This window comes from Neomonachus schauinslandi, chromosome X (genome assembly GCF_002201575.2).
Source record: "Neomonachus schauinslandi chromosome X, ASM220157v2, whole genome shotgun sequence".
NCBI classification, from domain to species: domain Eukaryota; kingdom Metazoa; phylum Chordata; class Mammalia; order Carnivora; family Phocidae; genus Neomonachus; species Neomonachus schauinslandi.
The window spans coordinates 72,989,893-73,012,608 of NC_058419.1; positions in this window are offsets into that span (position 1 = coordinate 72,989,893).

Sequence of the window (22,716 nt, forward strand, 5' to 3'; positions counted from 1 at the left end):
GAATTCAGCAAATTCACAGCATATAAAATCAATGCACAGAAGTCTGTTGCATTTCTATACACGAATAATGAAGCAGCAGAAAGAGAAATCAAAGAATTGATCCCATTTACAATTGCACCAAAACCATAAGATACTTAAGAATAAACCTAACCAAAGAGTTATCAGGGAAACACAAATCAAAACTACAACCTCACACCAATCAGAATGGCTAAAATTAACAACTTAGGAAACAACAGATGTTGGCAAGGATGCAGAGAATGGGCAACCCTTTGCACTGTTGATGGGAATGCAAACTGGTGCAGCCACTCTGGAAAACAGTATGGAGGTTCCTCAAAAAGTTAAAAATAGAAACCCTATAATCCAGCAATTGCAGTACTGGGTATTTACTCAAAGGATACAAAAATAGTGATTCAAAGGGGCACACACACTGCAGTGTTTATAGCAGCAATGTCCACAATAGCTAAAACATGGAAAGAGTCCAAATGTCCATCAACTGATGAATGGATAAAGAAGAGGTGATCTTATATATATTATTCATCCATCAGAAAGAATGAAATCTTGCCATTTGCAACAACGTGGATGGAACTAGAGTGTATTATGCTAAGCAAAATAAGTCAGTCAGAGAAAGACAAATACCATATAATTTCACTCTTATGTGGAATTTAAGAAACAAAACTGATTAACATAGGGGAAGGGAAGAAAAAATAGAATAAGATAAAAACAGAAGGAGGCAAACCATAAGAGACTCTTAACTATAGGGTACAAACTGAGGGTTGCTGGAGGAGAGGTGGGTGGGGGGTGATGGTCATTAAAGAGGGCACTTGATGTAATGAGTACTGAGTGTTATATGCAACTGATGAATCATTAAATTCTACCCCTGAAACTAATACAGTATATGTTAGCTAACTTGAATTTAAATAAAATATAGAAGGAGGAGGAGGAGGAGGAGAAGTAGAAGAAGGAGAGAAAGCAGTGAAGAAATTAGAAAGGTAGGAGAAAAACCAGGAGAGGCTACCTTCAATATTGGTGGTAAGGAAGGTGACAGAGTAGTCAAGTGTGTGAAGGGCTACAATCAGTTGAAGAGGATTTAATATGAGAAAACCACTGGATTTGGCAATTCGAATGTCATCCTGTATACAAGTTGGAAAAGGAGGCATACTGTATGAATCATTCATTTAGCAAATATGCATTGAACACATTCTATGTGATGTTAATGACCTTTAAGCAAAGGCCATCAGGAGCACAGCTGTAGTTAAACAAATTGGATTTTATTTCTTCTTGGAGTTAGACAAGATACACTCTGTGGGGAACCATGGCGTTCCTCTCAGTAGGAGGGTGCTAGAAAGAATCTATTATAAAATTTGGGCTGTGTTGCATAATTTTCGGGAAGGTTGAAGGAAGTGGGGGTTTTCTCAAGATTAGATGCAGTCAGAAAGTGGAGACAGCTTCATGATGTTGTTTTAGTCTGTGCTTAGAAAAAATTAACTGGCCTTGTTTTGTTTTATTTCATTGTACTCTCAGTGTAATGTAGTCTGAGGTTGTGTTCTTTGAGATTGTTTATGTCCAACAGTGGGACAAAGTGACCTGGGTTTGAAGTCTAGTTGTGAATGCCAGATCAGTTCTGGAGGTGAGAGTCTGATTATTTTCATTCTCAGTTCCCTCCTTATGGCCAAAGACACACAATGTCATGTTGCAGGACATTAACCCATGATTGATATCCAGATTTTTTCACCCTTATCAGTATTTTCTTGATTAAGATCAGAAGAATGTCCATTGAATGCCATCTGTAGTTGAACCGGGGTTAATTTCTCTTATCCTTCTGTTATAGGATAAGTTTTTGAACCATCAGACATGACTATGGCTGCTTGGTAGCATATAAGACTCCAGACAAAATATATCAGCCAACTATAACACAGTCAGTTGTCAGAAACAATATGACTATTAGTCCTTCTAACAGGTTTTGAAGCCAGGGACCTAGATTATGAAACCCAGGCAATAAAAATATGTCCCAGAATTCATCTGGATCTGTTTCAGAGAGCCAGGTACTTTTCATTTCACTCTAGTCACAGACTGTTCTACTTGTTCTTAGTATTTATATAGATGCAATGAGAAGTATTTGCTATAACACAAACTCCCTTGGCTAGCTAAGAGGAAATCAAAGGCTATATCACTGTCCATGATAACTCTAGTTAATGAATTTAGAATTTGTTGGCCTTCAGAGGAGAAATACTATCATTTAATGACTTCTGGTAAAGTCAGAGACAAGTTTTGAACCAGCTTTAGTAGTTGTATTATCCCGAATGTGGAAATTGTAACTCACATGAGGAAGAAATCAATAATCCCCCTGGAAGTTTTCTAGAATAATCTGTGATTATTTTAATTTGGAGAACTCTGGCCAACATATCAAAAGAAACATCATTTGCTGGAACAATGATAGTTTTAAATATCTGGAAATCTCTAACAATTACAACTAATACACAGAATAAGTAAGTGTGCAGTCGACAGTTATAAGCCTGATGTCCATGTAAGAAATAGTAGCCTAGTGGAGCACAGTTTGTATTAAGAGCATAAATATTATTTACTATAATAGGAGTGAGTGAATTTTGTGTCCCTTGAGGTACACAGACTTTTTGAGTGGAATCAAACCATTTCTGTAAAGCAAGCTGAAGTACCTCTGAAGATAAACAAATTATTGTAACCAGAGTAACACCCAATATATGACACTATTTTTTCTTTTTTAAATTAAAATACAATTAATCTACAGTGTTATGTTAATTTCAGGTGTACAATAAAATGATGCAACAATTTTACATATTACTCAGTGCTCATTAAAATAAGTGTACTCTTCCTGAAACTAATATTACACTGTATGCCAACTAACTGAAATTCAACTAAAAGCCTTAAAAAAAGGATAAATGTACTCTTGATACCCTTTATCTATTTTGCCCCGCCTACCTCCCCTCTGGCAACCACCAGCACATTCTCTCTGTTTGAGTCTGTTTTATTGTTTTTTTCCTCTTTTTTCTTTGTTTATTCATTTGCCTTATTTCTTAAATTCCACATATGAGTGAAATTATATGGCATTTGTCTTTCTCTGACAGACTTATTTCACTTAGCATTATACCCTCTATGTTGATCCATGTTGTTGCAAATGGCAAGATCTCATTCACTCCTTTTTTTTTTTAAGATCTCATTCTTGTTGATGGCTGAGTAATATTCATATATATATATATACCATGGATAGACACCTGGATTGGTTTCATATCTTGACTATTGTAAATAATGCTGCAATAAACATAGGGGTGCAGATATCTTTTTCAATTGGTGTTTTCATTTTCATTGGGTAGATACCCAGTAGTAGAATTACTGGATCATATGATAATTCTATTTTTATTTTTTAAGGAACCTCTATACAATTTCCACAGTGCCTACACCAATTTGCATTCCCACTGATGAAAGAAATTAAAGATGACACAAACAAATGGAAAAAATATTACACACTCATGGATTGAAAAAACAAATATTTAAAAAATATCCTTACTACCCAAAGCAATCCACAGATTTAATGCAATCCCTATCAAAATACCAACAACATTTTTCATAGAACTAGAAGAAATAATCCTACACATAGGTCAATGAAACAGTATAGAGAGTCCAGAAAAAAACCCATGCTTATATGGTCAATTAATCTATGACAAAGGAGGCAAGAACATACAATGGGGAAAAGACTGTCTCTTTAACAAATGTTGTTGGGAAAACTGGGCAGCTACATGCAACAGAATGAAATTGGACCACTTTCTTACACCATACACAAAAATAAACTCAAAATTAAAGACCTAAATGTGAGACTTGAAACCATAAAATTCCTAGAAGAAAACAGAGACAGTAATTTTTTAACATTGCCTATAGATACATCTTCTAAGGCAAGGGAAACAGAAGGAAAATTAAACTTTTGGGACTACACTAAAACATAAAGCTTCTGCACAGTGAAGGAAACCATCAACAAAAGAAAACAATCTACTGAATGGGAGAAAATATTTGTAAATCATATATCTGATAAGGGGTTAATATTAAGAACTTATATAAATCAACAACAGAAAAACCCACAAACAATTCAATTAAAAAATGCTCAAAGGGCATGAATGGACATTTTTCTAAAGAAGACAAACAGATGGTCAAGGACACATGAAAGTATGTTCAACATCACTAATCTATCAGGGAAATGCAAATCAAAAGCACAATGAGAAATCACTTTACACCTGTCAGAATGGCTAAATCCAAAACACAAGTCATATGAGCCTATTTTTTATTGTCTAGGCCTTGCTGATAGGATTGTACTGACCGCAGCATTTTGTTGATGTGAGGTCAAACTTTAATTTTTATGTGATGGAAGGAGGATTAATGATGTGAAAGAAACTTAAGGATCAGATGGGCTTGTTAAAGGGAAATTGTCTTTTGAAAGACTTAAAGAAAAGACTATTAAACTTTCATCAGGTGAGGTGCAAAAGGGTCAGCAACCTGTTAGATTTAGAGCAGTAACTATCAGCGGGAGAAAATGTGTAAGAGAGTTTTGCTCTCTCCTAAATAATAGGAAACCATAAAGGTCAGAAATAATAAGGTGAAGGTAAGAAAGATCATCTTAGTGTTTTAAACGTTATAAAAGTGGAATAATAGGACAAATTTGTAATAAAATAAAAGGACAGGAAAGAGTGTTGAAGAATCAAAAAACTAATATTGTTCCACTGGCTTGGATAGAAGCTGTCCCTCTCTGAAGTCAATAGATTCTGGGGAATTTCTGAGACTCCTGTTTATTATTTCTAGGTAGAATGGATGTTAAGTAGTCAGGAGGAAAGGATGTAGCTATTTTGAACTGGCAAACATGAATGTAAGAATCTATATCTTAGTTTTGTTGCTGTGCCAATTATTAATAGCATCTGATAAGGTCCTTTTCATCAAGTCTCAAGGGCATTTTTTTTTTCTAGTGTCTTTTTCAAGATTAAATCTCAAGGTTGCTGATTATGTGGAGGATGCTTAAGTGTGAGTTTTGGAAACAGAGTCCCATACTTGCTAATGATAAACCTGGAGGTATCACACGAGTCCCTTGAAGTAATTAATGATATCTGTTTGTAATATCAAATGCATGAGGTGGTCTATTATTTTATAAGGAGATCTTCTATATATTATAGCTAATGGAAATAATTTAGGACATGAGAGTTCAAGGGTTTCTAAGAGTGTTTTTAATTTTAGTTTCAGAATTCCAACAGTCCTCTCTATTTTTTTCCCTAAGGACTGTGGATGAAAAATCTATTGACATGTCTGGGTAAAAGATAAAAATTTAGAGTCCCCTAATAGCATTACTAGCAAAATGAATATCTGTTGTTAGAGAAATAAATGGGCATTCTTTTGGTTGGAAAAAAGAAACCAAGCAGGTTTGCTGTGGGAGAAGGGGAATTTACAGGGTCATGGCTCTCCAGTAAGGAAAAGCTTTAACTTCCTCTGAGAATAAACAATAACCATCACATATTCATAGCCTATTGCAGAGAACATGTGTATGAAGTCCATTTGGAAGTGTTTAAAGGTCCCTTAAGCTTTTGGTTTCTATACATGTCCCACTTTTACAGTTTTACCAAGATTAGGTTGTTGGCAGGTTTGGAAATATTTTAGGTCATCCTTGGCAGTACCTCTAATATTGCCCCATCAATGATTGTTGAATATTGTTGCCAGTTTATCTCTGCTATTATATGTAATTTCATGAAGCAATTCACTAAATTCCATTTTAAATTATTTGGTGCTTTCAATTGACCATCTTTAAAATGGCAAATACTATCTTTATGCAATAAGCAACCTAACTTTTCCCATTTTCTTTTCTCTAAATCAGGGACTTGTCTCTGACTGTTAATAAATAGCTTCTCTCTTCTCTGTGTGATTACAGGAGCAATTATATTGGTAATGCTGCTTGTTTAGCTTCCCATTCCTCTGAAGCATTACCATGAAATTCTGGGTATTTGTACTTCACGTGACCTTTTATTTTTATTAAAGCTATGTCCTTAGGTAATAGCAAAACAACTAAAAGTTCAATTTGTCATCATTTTTCCCTTAGGTTTTTTTTTTTATTCTTATGTTAATCCCCATACATTACATCATTAGTTTTAGATGAAGTGTCCCATGATTCATTGTTTGTGCATAACACCCAGTGCTCCATGCAGAATGTGCCCTCCTCAATACCCACCACCAGGCTAACCCATCCTCCCACCCCCCTCCCCTCTAGAACCCTGTTTGTTTTTCAGAGTCCATCATCTCTCATGGTTCGTCTACCCCTCCGATTTCCCCTGCTTCATTCTTCCCCTCACGCTACCTTCTTCTTCTTCTTCTTTTTTTTTCTTAACATATATTGCATTATTTGTTTCAGAGGTACAGATCTGAGATTCAACAGTCTTGCACAATTCACAGCGCTTACCAGAGCACATGCCCTCCCCAGTGTCTATCACCCAGTCACCCCATCCCTCCCACCCCACCCCCCACTCCAGCAACCCTCAGTTTGTTTCCTGCAATTAAGAATTCCTCATATCAGTGAGATCATATGATACATGTCTTTCTCTGTTTGACTTATTTCGCTCAACATAATACCCTCCAGTTCCGTCCACGTCATTGCAAATGGCAAGATCTCATTCCTTTTGATGGCTGCATAATATTCCATTGTATATATATACCACACCTTCTTTATCCATTCATCTGTCGATGGACATCTTGGCCCTTTCCACATTTTGGCTATTGTGGTCATTGCTGCTATAAACATCGGGGTGCACGTACCCCTTCGGATCCCTACTTTTTAATCTTTGGGGTAAATACACAGTAGTGCAATTGCTGGATCATATGGTAGCTCTATTTTCAACTTTTTGAGGAAATTCCATACTGTTTTCCAGAGTGGCTGCACCAGCTTGCATTCCCACCAACAGTGTAGGAGGGTTCCCCTTTCTCCGCATCCCTGCCAACATCTGTCGTTTCCTGACTTGTTAATTTTAGTCATTCTGACTGGTGTGAGGTGGTATCTCATTGAGGTTTTGATTTGGATTTCCCTGATGCCGAGCGATATTGAGCACTTTTTCATGTGTCTGTTGGCCATTTGGATGTCTTCTTTGGAAAAATGTCTGTTCATGTCTTCTGCCCATTTCTTGATTGGATTCTTTGTTCTTTGGGTGTTGAGTTTGATGAGTTCTTTATAGATTTTCGATACTAGCCCTTTATCTGATATGTCATTTGCAAATATCTTCTCCCATTCTGTCGGTTGTCTTTTGGTTTTGTTGACTGTTTCCTTTGCTTTGCAAAAGCCTTTTATCTTGATGAAGTCCCAATAGTTCATTTTTGCCCTTGCTTCCCTTGCCTTTGGCGATGTTTCTAGGAAGAAGTTGCTTCAGCTGAGGTCAAAGAGGTTGCTGCCTGTGTTCTCCTTTAGGATTTTGATGGACTCCTGTCTCACATTGAGGTCTTTCAACCATTTGGAGTCTATTTTTGTGTGTGGTGTAAGGAAATGGTCCAGTTTCATTCTTCTGCATGTGGCTATCCAATTTTCCCAACACCATTTGTTGAAGAGACTGTCTTTTTTCCATTGGACATTCTTTCCTGCTTTGTCAAAGATGAGTTGACCATAGAGGTGAGGGTCCATTTCTGGGCTCTCTATTCTGTTCGATTGATCTATGTGTCTGTTTTTGTGCCAGTACCATGCTGTCTTGATGATGACAGCTTTGTAATAGAGCTGGAAGTCCGGAATTGTGATGCCGCCGGCTTTGCTTTTCTTCTTCACCATTCCTCTGGCTATGCGGGGTCTTTTCTGGTTCCATACAAATTTTAGGATGATTTGTTCCATTTCTTTGAAAAAAGTGGATGGTATTTTGATGGGGATTGCATTGAATGTGTAGATTGCTCTAGGTAGCATTGACATCTTCACAATATTTGTTCTTCCAATCCATGAGCATGGAACGTTTTTCCATTTCTTTGTGTCTTCCACAATTTCTTTCATAAGTATTTTATAGTTTTCTGAGTACAGATCCTTTGTCTCTTTGGTTAGATTTATTCCTAGGTATCTTATGGTTTTGGGTGCAATTGTAAATGGGATGGACTCCTTAATTTCCCTATTTTCTGTCTTGTTGTTGGTGTATAGGAATGCCACTGACTTCTGTGCATTGATTTTATATCCTGCCACTTTACTGAATTCCTGTATGAGTTCTAGCAGTTTTGGGGTGGAGTCTTTTGTGTTTTCCACATAAAGTATCATATCATCTGCAAAGAGTGAGAGTTTGACTTCTTCTTTGCCAATTTGGATGCCTTTGATTTCTTTTTGTTGTCTGATTGCTGTGGCTAGGACTTCCAATACTATGTTGAATAGCAGTGGTGATAGTGGACTTCCCTGCCGCGTTCCTGACCTTAGGGGGAAAGCTCTCAGTTTTTCCCCATTGAGAATGATATTCGCTGTAGGTTTTTCATTGATGGCTTTTATGATATTGAGGTATGTACCCTCTATGCCTATACTCTGAAGAGTTTTGATCAAGAAAGGATGCTGTACTTTGTCAAATGCTTTTTCTGCATCGATTGAGAGGATCATATGATTCTTGTTCTTTCTTTTGTTAATGTATTGTATCACATTGATTGATTTGCGGATGTTGAACCAACCTTGCAGCCCAGGGATAAATCCCACTTGGTCGTGGTGAATAATCCTTTTCATGTACTGTTGGATCCTATTGGCTAGTATTTTGGTGAGAATTTTTGCATCCATGTTCATCAGGGATATTGGTCTGTAATTCTCCTTTTTGATGGGGTCTTTGTCTGGTTTTGGGATCAAGGTAATGCTGGCCTCATAAAATGAGTTTGGAAGTTTTCCTTCCATTTCTATTTTTTGGAACAGTTTCAGAAGAATAGGTATTAATTCTTCTTGAAATGTTTGGTAGAATTCCCCTGGGAAGCCATCTGGCCCTGGGCTATTGTTTTTGGGAGATTTTTGATGACTGCTTCAATTTCCTTAGTGGTTATAGGTCTGTTCAGGTTTTCTATTTCATCCTGGTTCAGTTTTGGTAGTTGATACATCTCTAGGAATGCATCCATTTCTTCCAGGTTATCTAATTTGCTGGCATAGAGTTGCTCATAATATGTTCTTATAATTGCTTGTATTTCTTTGGTGTTGGTTGTGATCTCTCCTCTTTCGTTCATGATTTTGTTGATTTGGGTCATTTCTCTTCTCTTTTTGATAAGTCTGGCCAGGGGTTTATCAATCTTGTTAATTCTTTCAAAGAACCAGCTCCTAGTTTCGTTGATCTGTTCTACTGTTCTTTTAGTTTCTATTTCATTGATTTCTGCTCTGATCTTTATTATTTCTCTTCTCCTGCTGGGTTTAGGCTTTATTTGCTGTTCTTTCTCCAGCTCCTTTAGTTGGAGGGTTAGGTTGTGTACTTGAGACCTTTCTTGTTTCTTGAGAAAGGCTTGTATTGCTATATACTTTCCTCTTAGGACTGCCTTTGCTGCATCCCACAGATTTTGAATAGTTGTGTTTTCATTTTCATTGGTTTCCATGTATTTTTTTAATTCTTCTTTAATTTCCTGGTTGACCCATTCATTCTTCAGTAGGATGCTCTTTAGCCTCCATGTATTTGAGTTCTTTCCGACTTTCCTCTTGTGATTGAGTTCTAGTTTCAAAGCATTGGGGTCTGAAAATATGCAGGGAATGATCCCAATGTTTTGGTACCGGTTGAGACCTGATTTATGACCTAGGATGTGATCTATTCTGGAGAATGTTCCATGGGCACTAGAGAAGAATGTATATTCCGTTGCTTTGGGGTGGAATGTTCTGAATATGTCTGTGAAGTCCATTTGGTCCAGTGTGTCATTTAAAGTCTTTATTTCCTTGTTGATCTTTTGCTTAGACGATCTGTCCATTTCAGTGAGGGGGGTGTTAAAGTCCCCCACTATTATTGTATTGTTGTCGATGTGTTTTTTTGCTTTTGTTATTAATTAGCTTATATAATCAGCTGCTCCCATGTTAGGGGCATAGATATTTACAATTGTTAGATCTTCTTGTTGGATAGATCCTTTAAGTAGGATATAGTGTCCTTCCTCATCTCTTATTACAGTCTTTGGTTTAAAATCTAATTTGTCTGATATAAGGATTGCCACCCCAGCTTTCTTTTGGTGTCCATTAGCATGGTAAATGGTTTTCCACCCCCTCACTTTCAATCTGGGGGTGTCTTTGGTTCTAAAATGAATCTCTTGCAGACAGCATATCGATGGGTCTTGTTTTTTAATCCAGTCTGATAGCCTGTGTCTTTTGATTGGGGCATTGAGCCCATTTACATTCAGGGTAACTATTGAAAGATAGGAATTTAGTGCCATTGTATTGCCTGTAAGGTGACTGTTACCGTATATTGTCTGTGTTCCTTTCTGGTCTATGTTGCTTTTAGGGTCTCTCTTTGCTTAGAGGACCCCTTTCAAGATTTCCTGTAGGGCTGGTTTTGTGTTTGCAAATTCCTTTAGTTTTTGTTTGTCCTGGAAGCTTTTTATCTCTCCTTCAATTTTCAATGACAGCCTAGCTGGATATAGTATTCTTGGCTGCATATTTTTCTCATTTAGTGCTCTGAATATATCCTGCCAGTCTTTTCTGGCCTGCCAGGTCTCTGTGGATAGGTATGTTGCCAGTCTAATGTTTCTACCCTTGTAGGTTACATATCTCTTCTCCCGAGCTGCTTTCAGGATTTTCTCTTTGTCTGTGAGACTCATAAGTTTTACTATTAGATGTCGGGGTGTTGACCTATTTTTATTGATTTTGAGAGGGGTTCTCTGTGCTTCCTGGATTTTCATGCCTGTTTCCTTCCCCAAATTAGGGAAGTTCTCTGCTATAATTTGCTCCATTATACCTTCTGCCCCTCTCTCTCTTTCTTCTTCTTCTGGGATCCCAATTATTCTAATGTTGTTTCATCTTATGGTATCACTTATCTCTCGAATTCTGCCCTCGTGATCCAGTAGTTGTTTGTCTCTCTTTTTCTCAGCTTCTTTATTTTCCATCATTCCATCTTCTATATTACTGATTCTCTCTTCTGCCTCATTTATTCTAGCAGTTAGCGCCCCCATTTTTGATTGCACCTCATTAATAGCCTTTTTGATTTCTACTTGGTTGGATTTTAGTTCTTTTAGTTCTCCAGAAAGGGTTTCTCTAATAACTTCCATATTTTTTTCAAGCCCAGCTAGTATCTTTAAAGTGATGATTCTGAACTCTAGATCTGACATCGTACTAATGTCCATATGGAGTAGGTCCCTGGCAGTCGGTACTACCTCTTGTTCTTTTTGTTGAGGTGATTTTTTCCGTCTTGTCATTTTGTGCAGAGGAGAATAGATTACTGAGAGAACAGAATGCTAGCAGAGTAACAACGTCCCCAGAAAATATACTCTAAACAAATCTGAAAAGACCTGAAGCAGTGGGAAAAGAAAGGGAAAGAGAGAAAAAAGAAAAAGAAAAAGATAAAGATAAAAACAAAAACAAACAAAACAAAACAACAACAACAACAAAAAACCCAGAATGTGATCAAATATGATCAGGCTGGTATATAGATCAGTGCCACACACTAGATTTGGGGTGTATTTTGGTCTTTTAGAAGAAAGTGCCTCCCAAAATTTTAAAGAAAGAAAAACTTATATATGTACAAAAATAAGGGTTGATATGATGAAGGGATGGAATATGACTGTAAAGATGGAAATTATAAAAAATTTTATAAAAGGAATTGATAAGAAGTTGTTTGAAAAAAGAAAGAAGAGGATTTAAAAAAAGAAAAAAGAAAAAGAAAAAAAAAGGGAGAGGATGTGATCAGGCAGGGAAATAGAAAACACCATATACTAGAGATTTAGGGTATATTTTAATCTGTTAGAAGAAACTATCTCAAAATTTTAAAGAGAGAACAACTTATATATATAAGCCAAAAATACGGGTAACTACTATGAAGGGATAGAATATGACTCTAAAAATGAAAAATAAAAATGTTTTTTAAAAAAGGGATTGATAAGATGTTCGTTGAAAAAGGGAAAAAGAAAAATTCAAAAAGAAAAAAAAAGACAAAAAGTTAAAAAAAAAATTTAACTTTGAAAGACTAAAGAATCATGGTAAAAAAGCCATGAATTCTATGTGCAGTATTCCCCTAGTGCTGGAGTTCTGCCGTTCTCATTGATCGGTAAACTTGGTCTTGGCTGGCTGTTCTCGCTGATCTTCTGGGGAGGCGCCTGTTGCCGTGGTTTCCAAATGTCTTAGCCCGAGGCGGATTTGCCCCGCCCTTGCCCCCTCCCGGCTAAGTAATCTGCTCGGGTTTGCCCTTGGGAGCTTTTGTTCCCTGCGAGCTTTCCATACAGCTTTGGAGGTGGAGAGTGAAAATGGCGGCCTCCCAATCTCCGCCCCAGAGGAGCCGAGAACTCTGGGCCCCGCTTCTCAGTGAGCCCCCAGAGAAAAGCCGTCAGTCACTCCCGTCTCCCCGGTCTCCGGCCTCACTCCGTGCTCACCCAGCCTGTGACCGTGCGTTTCTATCTCTGGCACCCGACCCCGTGTGGAGTCTCCAAACCCAGCAGATCCCTGCGGTGCACTCCCGCGCGGCTCCTCCCGGGGGAGGAAGGTGAGTCTCCCCGGATCTGCCGCTTGTTGGGTCCCTGCTGGAGGAGCAGGGGCCCGACTGTGCCGCGGATCACGGTTTATGGCAACCCCGAGCTGAGAGCCCGCGCCTGGGCTCCGCCTCTGCAGCTGGCTTCCCTGCTCCGTTACCTGGGAGCTCTGCCGCACTCAGGCAACCCCGGTCTTTCTGTGACCCCGAGCGTCCTGAGACCACACTGTCCCGGAGGGTTCCACCCCCCACTTAGCCACCAGAGTGACGTCTCTCAGCGGAGCAGACTTAAAAGTTCCGATTTTATGCTCCGCGGCTCTATCACTTGCCAGAAGCGGCCGACGGAGGCCCCTCCCCCGCCGTCTATCCTCCCGAATATCGCCTCGGATTCACTTCTCCGCACGTCCTACCTTCCAGAAAGTGGTCGCTTTTCTGATGAGAGAGTTGTTGCTCTTCTTTTCTTCGATCTCCTGTTGAGTTTGTAGGTGTTCAGAATGGTTTGATCCCTATCCAGCTGAATTCCAGAGAGGAGACGAAATCCAGGTCTCCTACTCCTCCGCCATCTTGCTCCGCCTTCCCTTAGGTTGTTATCAAGGTTAAAAACCTCTTCATTTCCAAAGCATTCCAAATTGGTGGATTACCCCAAAAGCACATCTATCAGTAGAAATATTTGCTTTTACTTTCTTCCAGCTGGTAGGCTCAGGTAAGGGCAAATATTTTAGTCAAATGAGATCATTTAATTTCTTGGAGTGGTTTATATTTTAAGAGAGAATTTAGGTCTCTGATAGCATTTTGAAAAATGAGCAAATAAAACTAGGTCAAGGCTATTCAAGGCATTCTTTAACAAAATGATTTAAGGCCATACTAAAAACACCAAGAGTTAACAGAATAATTTGGTCATAAAATGGAACCTCTACTAATGTGGGCATTTTATAAGAAAAAACAGAATTTTAATTTTTTTCCTTTGATACATTATTTAACAAACTGTATTAAAGGCTCTATGTACCTTTGTTTATATTTATTTAAACATACACAGATATAAAAACATACAAATAAGTTATAATGTATAGTTTTAATTCAAGTTTTAAAATATAACAGTGGGTATATTAAAAGTAATACATATCATATTACATTTATTATTTGAATGAATAGCTTTTAAAATAAACAAAATCACATCTATTATCCTGTTCACATACCTATAATTCTCTGCAATTACTATACCTGCTACAATCAATTATTTACATTAATTATCTTTAATTTTTCTTATTTGAGTATAGTTGACACACAATGTTGCATTCATTTCAGGTGTACAATATAGTGATTCAGCTTCTCATTACGCTATGCTCACCACAAGTGTAACTACCATCTGTCACCATAAATGGTATTAGAATATCATTGACTGGGGCACCTGGGTGGCTCAGTTGTTAAGCGTCTGCCCTTGGCTCAGGTCATGGTCCCTGGGTCCTGGGATCGAGCCCCACATTGGGCTCCCCACTAGGCAGGAAGCCGGCTTCTCCCCGTCCCACTCCCCCTGCTTGTGTTTCCTCTCTTGCTGTGTCTCTCTCTGTCAAATAAATAAATAAAATCCTTAAAAAAAAAGAATATCATTGACTATATTCCCCATGCTGTGCTTTTTATTCCTGTGGCTAATTTATTCTACAACTGGAAATCTGTATCTTCCACTCACCTTCACCCATTTTTCCCATCCCTTCCCATTTGGCAACCATCAGTTTGTTTAGTTTGTTCTCTGTATTTATAGGTCTGATTATGTTTTTTTGTTTGTTTATTCACTTGCTATGTTTTTTAGATTCCATATATGAGTAAAATCATATAATATTTGTTTCTCTCAGTCAGGTTTATTTTGCTTGGCATAGTATCCTCTAGGCCCATCTGTGTTGCTGCAAACAGCAAGATCACATCCTTTTTTTTACAGTTGCATAACATCTATATATATAGAGAGAGATAGATATAGATATATACATTCATATATATATTCATATATATATACACACCATGTCTTTATCCATTTGTCTATCAATAGACACTTGGGGGGCTTCCATATCTTGGCTATTGTAAATAATGCAGTAATGAACATAGCCTTGCATATATCTTCTTTTTTTAAAAGATTTTATTTATTTATTTGACAGAGAAAGACACAGCGAGAGAGGGAACACAAGCAGGGGGAGTGGGAGAGGGAGAAGCAGACTCTCTGCTGAGCAGGGAGCCCGATGCAGGACTCGATCCAGGGACTCCAGGATCATGACCTGAGCCGAAGGCAGTCGCTTAACCAACTGAGCCTCCCAGGCGCCCTGCATATATCTTTTTAAAATAGTATTTTCATTTTCCTTGGGCAAATACCCACCAGTGGAATTATTGGATCATATGCTATTTCTATTTTTAATTTTTTAAGGAAACTCCATACTGTTTTCCACAGTGGTTGTACAAATTTACATTACCAACAATGAACAAGTGATCTTTTTTTCTCCATATTCTCACCAAAACTTGTTGTTTCTTGTGTTTTGATTTTAGTCATTCTGACATGTGTAACGTGATATTTTATTGTGGTTTTGATTTGCATTTCCCTGGTGATTAGTGATGTTGAGCATTTTTTCCTGTATATGTTGGCCATCTTTATGTCTTCTTTGGAAAAATATCTATTCAGATCCTCTGCCCCTTTTTTAAATCAGATTTTTTTCTATTTTGCTGTTGAATTACATAAGTTCTTTATATATTTTGGATATTAACCCTTATCTGATATATCATTTGCAAATATAGTCTACCATTCAGTAGGTTGCCTTTTTGTATCTTTAATTAAAGTAACTAATTTGTTCTTTTTTTCTGGAGACACAAAAAACTCCAGAGGACAAAAATAAAAAATTATCCAGTTACTTTCTCCAACTACATTTATCTTATATGATTTTTTTTATTTGAGAGGGCAATAAAAGACATATATGTATTATTATCCAAAAGCATATGCATTTTCATTAATCCACTGACATTTTAAGAAATGAAAACAAATAAAAATTATGTTTAATACTCAGTGTTTTTGTATATATATGTTTTTTAGAAACTGTACAGGCATTTAAAAATTATTTATTAATGAACTTAGGTCTAACTAAAGTTAATCTAGCAATTATAATTTAGTTAATACATTAAATCTGTACACATTGTAACATTTAAAAAATTAAACCCTTAGTTTTTCTAAGATGGCAGTGAAGTAGGAGGACCCAAGGATTTTCTCGTCCCTTGAACACAACTAGATAACTATCAAATCATTCTAAATACCCCAGAAATAACCTAATGACTGAAAGAACAAACTCCACAGCTAAAGGGAGCAAAGAAGCCACATTGAGGAAGGAAGGATGTGTGGAGACATGGTTTGTGTGGGAAAACCAGATGGCTGGTGCTGCAGAGGGAAGTGAGCCATGGACTTAGAGAATGGCGGGGTCGGGGGGGGGTGAGGCACAAAGGAATGCATAAGGGGAACAATTCCCCAAAGCCATTGGCTGAGTAAATGAGAGAGGCTGATGTTTGTCAGTTCTTGCAGCCAGCAGGGCTTAAAGACTGGCATTTTAAAGGTTGGATGGCTGGGCTTGGATAGAACCCTAAGGGGATTGTCCTACTCCTGAAGAGAAGGCAAACGAATACCTGAGGGCAGACTGCATAGAAACAGCAATCTGAAGAGCACCTGGGACACACAGGAAGGAGATTATTTGCCCTTCTTGAGTGCAACCCAGAGATGCAGTGTGCACAGAGTCTCTTTTCTGGGGACAAGGGAGCTAGCTGCTGCCATTTTCCTCCCCCACCCTTCAGCATAAACACAGAGCCACCTGTGGTAAGCAGCACAGTGCCAATACCTGACTGCCAAACCTGCTTACACCAGGTTCCACACTCCTGTGTTCTTGTAATACTGCTCTTCTTAGTCAAGCTTGTCCCAGTCCCAGTGTGGCAGGCCATTTCCCAAAAAGACCAGCAGAAACCCCTGCCCATACCACATCTAACCAGAGAGTTATGTAGAACTTCAGTTCTAGTGGAAGAGGAATCAGGTCTAATTTAACAAGCAGACCAGAGCACAGCTCGTTAAAACTGCACACATTCTGGCCAAGGACCAAACACTGCCCACTCCAAGAAAGGAGAGCTTCTGCAGACAGCTAGCCTGAAGTATACAATAGGCTCATCACGACAACAGAGCACTTGCAGCACACATCAGAGATACTCCCAGAAGCACCAGGCCCTGGACATTATATGACCTCTTCTTCATAAATCCATTATTCTCAAGAGCAGGAAACATAATGGGCTTTTCTAACACAAAGAAGAAGACAGAGACTTGGACAAAATGCCAGAACGAACAAACTCATTTCAATTGAAACAAAAAGATGAGATCATGGCCAGAGATCTAAGTGAAACAGATAAAAGTAACATGCCTGGTGGAGAATTTAAAGCAAAAATCATAAGGATACTCACTAGATTTGAGAAAAGAATGGAAGACTTCAGGGAGGCCCTTAGCACAAAGATAAAAGATTTTTAAAAGAATCAGTCAGAAATGAAAAATGCAATAACTGAAATTGGAAACAGATTTATAATGAACACAAGGCTGGAAGAAGCAGAAGAATGAATAAGTGATATAGAAGATAAAATAATGGAAAATATGAAGCTGAACAAAAGAGAAAGAAGAATCATGGAACATGAGAATAGACTTAGGGATTTCAATGACTCTATCAAACATAACATTTGTATTTTAGCAGTCCCAAAAGAAGAAGTGTATGCAGGCAGAAAATTTATTTGAGGATTTCATAGCTGAAAACTTCCCTAATCTGGGGAGGGAAACAGACATTCAGATCCAGGAGGCATAGAGAACTCCCATTACATTCAAAAAAAGCAGGCCAACACCAAAACATATTGTAATTTTCAAAATATACTGATAAAGGAAAACTCTTAAAAGCAGCAAGACAAAAGAAGTCCCTAACTTACAAAAGAAGACCCATAAGAAAAGCTGCAGATTTCTCAACAGAAACTTGGCAAGCCAGAAGGGAGGGGCATGATGTATTCAAAGTGCTGAATGGAAACAATCTGCAGCCAAGAATACTCTATCCAGCAAGCTTATCATTCAGAATAAAGGGACAGATAAAGAGTTTCTCAGACAAAAACTAATGAAATTCATGACCACTAAGCCAACCCTGCAAGATACGTATTAAAGGGGACTCTTCAAGTGGAAAGGAAAGACCAAAAGTGACAGAGACAAGAAAGGAAAGAGAAAATCAGAAACAATGACAAAACAAGCAATAAAATGGCACTAAATACGTATCTATCAGTAATTACTCTGAATGAAAATGGATAATGCTCCAATCAAAAGACATAGGGTGTCAGAATCGATAAAAAAAAAAAAAAGACTCATCTACATACTTCCCACAAGAGCCTCATTTTAGACCAAAAGACACCTGCAGATTGCAAGTGAGGGGATGGTGGTGCCTGGGTGGTGCAGTCGGTTAGGCGTCTGACTCTTGGTTTCTGCTCACATCGTGGTCTCAGGGTCCTGGGATTGAATCCACATTGGGCTCCACACTCAATGGAGAGTCTGCTTGGGGATTCTCTCTACCTCTCCTTCTGCCCCTCCCACTTGTGCTCACGCTCTCTTTCTCAAATAAATAAATCTTAAAAAAAAGGAAAGTGAGGGGATGGAGAAACATTTATCTTGCAAATGTATGTCAAAAGAAAGCCAGAGCAACAATACTTACATTGGGCAAACTAGACTTTGAGTCAAAGACTGTAACAAGAGGTGAAGAAGGGCACTATCATAATAAAAGGAACCCAACAAGATCTAACAATTGTAAATATTCATGCCCCCAACATGAGAACACTCAAATATATAAAACAATTAATAACAAACATAAAGGAACTCATTGAAAATAATACAATAATAGTAGGGAGCATTAACACCACATTTACATCAATGGACAGATCATCTACACAGAAAATCAACAAGGAAAGAAGGGCTTTGAAACCCTGGGCCAGATGGACTTATCACATATATTCAGAACATTCCATCCTAAAACAACGGAATACACATTCCTTTCAAGTGCACATGGAAACTTTCCAGAATACATCACATATCCAGAATACTTCTCAAATCAGGCCTCAACAAGCATAAAAAGATCGAGATCATGCCATGCATCTTTTCTGACCATAACGTAATGAAGCTTGACGTCAACCACAAGAAAAAATTTGGAAAGACCACAGATACATGGAGGTTAAACAATATGATACTAAACAAGGTCAACCAGGAAATCAAATAATAAATAAAAAAATACATGGGAACAAATGAAAATGAAAACACAATGACCCAAAACCTTTTGGATGCAGCAAAAGCAGCCCTAAGAGGGAAGGATATAGGAATAAAGGCCTACTTCAAGAGGCAAGAAAAATCTAAACAGCCTAAACTTACACCTAAAGGAGCTAGAGAAAGAACAATAAACAAAGCCTAAAACCAGGAGAAGGGAAGAGATAATAAAGACTAAAGAAAGAATAAATGATATAGAAACAAACAGACAAAAAACAGTAGAACAGATAAATGAAAGGAGGAACTGGTTCTTTGAAAAAATTAATAAAATTGATGAACACCTAGTCAGACTTATCAAAAGGAAAGAGAAAGGATCCAAATAAATAAAATCACAGATGAAATAGGAGTAATAACAACCAACATCACAGAAATACAAATAATTCTAAGAGCTTATGAAAAATTGTATGCCAACAAATTGCACAATTTGGAAGAAATGGATAAATTCCTAGAAACATATAACTATAAAAACTGAAACAGGAAGAAATAGAAAACCTGAACAGACTGATAACCAGTAAACAAATTGAATAAATAATCAAAAATTTCCCAACAAACAAAAGTTCAGGGCCCGATGGCTTCACATGGAAATTCTATCAAACATTTAAAGAGTTAATACCAATTCTTCTCAAACTATTCCAAAAAAACAGAAATGGAAGTAAAACTTCCACATTCATTCTATGAGGGCAACATTACCCTGATACCAAAACCAGACAGACTCCACTAAAAATAAGAACTATAGGCCTATATCCCTGATAAACATGGATGTAAAATTCTCAATAAAATACTAGCAAATCAAATCCAACAGTACATTAAAAGAATAATTCACCACCATCAACTGGGATCTATTCCTGGGCTACAAGGGTGGATCAGTATTTGCAAATCAATCAACATGATACACCACATTAATAAAAGAAAGGTTAAGAACCATACGATCCTTTCAATAGATACAGAAAAAGCATTTGACAACGTAAAATATCTATTCTTGGTAAAAACCCTCCACAAAGTAGGGTTAGAGGGAACATAACTCAACATAATAAAGACCATACACAAAAAAACCCATAGCTCATATCATCCTCTATGGGGAAAAACTGAGAGATTTTCCTCTAAGGTCAGGAAGAAGACAAGGATGTCTACTCTCACCACTCTCACCACTCTTATTTAACAGTACTGGAAGTCTTAACCACAACAATGAGACAACAAAAAGAAATAAAAGGCATCCAAACTGGCAAGAAAGAAGTAAAACTTTCATGATTTGCAGATGACATGATATTCTATATAGAAAACCTGAAAGACCGCACCAAAAACTTGCTAGAACTGATACATGAATTCAGTAAAGTCTCCAGATACAAAATCAATGTACAGAAATCTGTTGCATTTCTATACACCAATAATGAAGTAGTAGAAAGAGAAATCAAAAAATAATACCTAGGAATAAACCTAACCAAAGAGGCAAACCATCTACTCTGGAAACTACAAAACACTGATGAAAGAAATTGAAGATGACACAAACAAATTGAAAGACATTCCATGAACATGGATTGGGAGAACCAATATTGAGAAAATGTCCATACTCTCCAAAGCAATCTGAACATTTAATGCAATTCCTATGAAACTACCAACTAACAACAGCATTTTTCACAGAGCTAGAACAAAGAATCCTAAAATTTGTATGAAACCACAAAAGACCCCAAATAGCCAAAGCAACCTTGAAAAAAAAAAAAGCAAAGCTGGAGGCATTACAATCCCATATTTTAAGATATACTACAAAGCTGTAGTAATCAAAACAGTATAGTACTGGTACAAAAATAGACACATAGATCAATGGAACAGTATAGAGAGTCCAGAAATAAAACCACACTTTTCTGATCAATTAATCTATGACAAAGGAGGCAAGAATATACAATGGGAAAGACAGTCTCTTCAACAGATGGTATTGGGGAAACTGAACAGCTACATGCAAAAGAATGAAACTGGACCACTTTCTTACACCATACACAAAAGTAAATTCAAAATGGATTAAAGACCTAAATGTGAGATAGGATACCATTAAAATCCTAGAGGAGAACACAGGCAGTAACCTCTTTGATATTGGCCTTAGCAACTTCTTACTAGATATGTCTCCTGAGGCAAGGGAAATAAAATCGAAAATCAACTATTTGGTCCATCAACAGATGGATGGCTAAAGAAGATGTGGTATATATATACAAGAGAGAGAGGAGGGGCAAAGACGGCAGAAGAGTAGGGGACCCTATTAAAACTGGTCCCCTGAATTGAGCTGGATATCTACCAGACCACTCTGAACACCCACGAAATCAGCCTGAGATGTAAGAAGATATATCTGGATCTCTACAAACAGAATATTGCTGGCGGTCAGTTTTGAGGTGTGAAGCAGGAAGCCATGATTCCGAGGGCAGATATCAGAAGATAAATGGAAGGTGGAAGAAGCCTCCAGGATCTTGCACCACTAGAGCTCAAAAGCCTCCCTCACTGGAGACCAGGCACAGACTTGCAGACTGATAGCATCAGGGAAAGGACTTTAGGGAAGCCCACTGGACTGAAACCTGGAGCTGTGGGGGTGGGCGTGGGAACTGGGGGCAGCTGGCAGTTTTAGAAGCACAAAGGGCAGAGATGTGCATGGACCTAGAAGCGAGGGCTGGGAGTGCTGCTGTGGGGTGCACAACCCAGGACACTGTGGTTTTAGCAGCACAGACAGAAACGGAGACAGTGTAGCCTGGAGAGCTCACTGAAGAACAGACTTCAATCTCTCTGTTCTGAGGCAGAGGGTTGGAAACAGTCACTTCTGCTCTGACTCTCAGAAGAGACACAGAAAGCCACCAGGGAAAGCTACCAGAGAACAAAAGCCCCCCCAAAATGGTTTTCACTGAGCCCACTCCCCCCACAGGGGGAAGGGCAACTCTGCCCAAATAGGGTTGTCTGAGTAACAGTGTGGCAGGCCCCTCCCCCAGAAGACAGGCTGGGAGAACAAGAGGCTGACAACCCTAAGGTCCCTATAAAACAGGTGCATCTTGCTTGGGTTGTGATCAATAATTTGGACTCTGTACATTCCCCAGAATAACTAAGAGGAGGAACCCCCAACAGGAAAGACTCAGAGAATGTGATTTCTGCCACAGATTTACAAATGGATATAGATATAAGCAAGATGTCAGAAATAGACTTCAGGGTAATAGTTACAAAGACGATAGGTAGAATGGAGAAATCGATTAATAGCAACATAGAATCTCTAAGGGCAGAAATGAGAGCTGAACTGGCAGAATTTAAAAATGCTATCAGTGAGATCCAATCTAATCTGAAGACTCTAACAGCTAGGGTAAATGGGCAGAAGAACGAATTAGTGATCTAGAAGACAAACTGATAGAAAAGAAGGAAAACGAGGAGGCCTGGGAGAAACAGCTCAAAATCCATGAAAACAGAATGAGAGAAATAAGTGACCATGAAACAATGTCAGAATTATTGGGATCCCTGAGGGGGTGGAGAGAGAGAGGACTAAAAGATATATATATACAATGGAATATTACACAACAATCAAAAAATGAAATCTTGCCATTTGCAATGATGTGGATGGAACTAGAGGGTATTATGCTAAGTGAAATAAGTCAATCAGAGAAAGACAATTATCATATGATCTCACTGATATGTGGAATTTGGGACTACATCAAATAAAAAAGATCTTGCACAGCAAAGGGAACCACCAACAAAACAAGAAGGTAACCTACTGAATAAGAGAAGATAGTTACAAATGAT